Raw genomic sequence first — 1,327 nt, forward strand, 5'->3', positions numbered from 1 at the left:
ATTTAAGACCTGGTTCAGTGAATTGTAAACAGCCTTGGGCTTTAAATCATGTTGCTGGTTTAAAAAAAAAAATCCCATAACCAGTGTAGCATTAGTCTTGTACTTATGAAAATATGTTTTTGCTTATTTCCTTTCCAAATAAAAGGAAGGAGTCTTATTATTACTTTTTTAACCAGAAATCATGGTTCAAATATTAAACGCGGAGTCATTGCTTGAATTGGATAGACTGACTGAACAGGCCTGATGGTGGGATGTGATGAGCCTGAGAAGGATGTCCCACATGAATTGCATAAATTCAAGGGAAAATTGCTGAATTTGCTGAAGCGTTCATGAAACTTCTCAGCAAAAGAGAAGCTTTAAGTTTTCCTTGCTCCTTTTATTTTTATATTGATTTAATTTTTAAAATGTAAATAATAAAATATTTTGATTACACTACTACTACTACTAATTATTGTTATTATTATAAATGTGGTGGTATTATTATTATTATTATTATAGCCATAATGAATGGGGTAATAAGCAGGTTTTCTCTTTTTGTTCTTGGCTTATCACATGTATGACAAGGCCATATTTGTCCTATTTGTCACTTAAGGTTTCATGAGAACTTGAGGGCCCTATTTGGCTCCATATACGTCCAGTCATCCATCTTTGAACTTTGGCGTAGACACAACTTTTGTATTTCAAGAATTAAATTTTAAGGTGCACATGTTTGAATAAATCCACTTTTTGTTTCCTTTTAGGTACTCTGCAAGCTGTGAGAGCCATGCAAGAACTGGGCATCGCATCAGACATGGATACTTTTAGTATCTATATCCTGCCGTCCTTCCCATCAGTGGACAGTGCCCGCACTTCTCTTAAGGTAATTGTTCTGGATATGTGTGTTTTCTTGTTGTTTTATGTGACCGTTCTGAAGCACTTTGGGTTGATAACTTAGGTTGATAATTGCAGGAGGCAGGTATTGATGTGGACACCAATATTTTGATTGCGGCAGAATTACGAACGGAAGCGTCACGTGGAAACCTTGCAGGGCTGTTCTCTCTGAGTAAGCATTTGCTTTCATGAAAATTGACCTCATTTTCTTTCTCTCAACCACTCTCTGCCTGTCGTTCTCATGTCTGTATATTATATATTCTCATGTTCTCTCACAGACACAACTCTGGAGAGATGTACCCTTTAGATGTACCCTGTATGATAGTGCTCATCACTTGGAGACTAATTGCCATCCATCAGGACTTCACATACATAGCCACTCAAACATGCACTCTACCAAGCAGCTACATGCCCACTAGTCCTTTTAAGTGATTAGAGAGTGAAAAAAGTATATATA

At 36.7% G+C, this 1,327-nt stretch overlaps 1 long non-coding RNA gene across 1 annotated transcript; it reads left to right on the forward strand.

The window, feature by feature from the left end:
- Positions 1–740: 740 nt before the first annotated feature.
- Positions 741–1,279, forward strand: LOC107736235 (uncharacterized). The gene is made up of 3 exons (XR_001639617.1): positions 741–859; positions 949–1,042; positions 1,149–1,279. It is a non-coding gene; the product is annotated as an uncharacterized LOC107736235 (long non-coding RNA).
- The last annotated feature ends 48 nt before the right edge of the window (positions 1,280–1,327 follow it).

Source organism: Sinocyclocheilus rhinocerous, unplaced genomic scaffold (assembly GCF_001515625.1).
Source record: "Sinocyclocheilus rhinocerous isolate Xijiao unplaced genomic scaffold, SAMN03320098_v1.1 C36580031, whole genome shotgun sequence".
NCBI lineage: Eukaryota > Metazoa > Chordata > Actinopteri > Cypriniformes > Cyprinidae > Sinocyclocheilus > Sinocyclocheilus rhinocerous.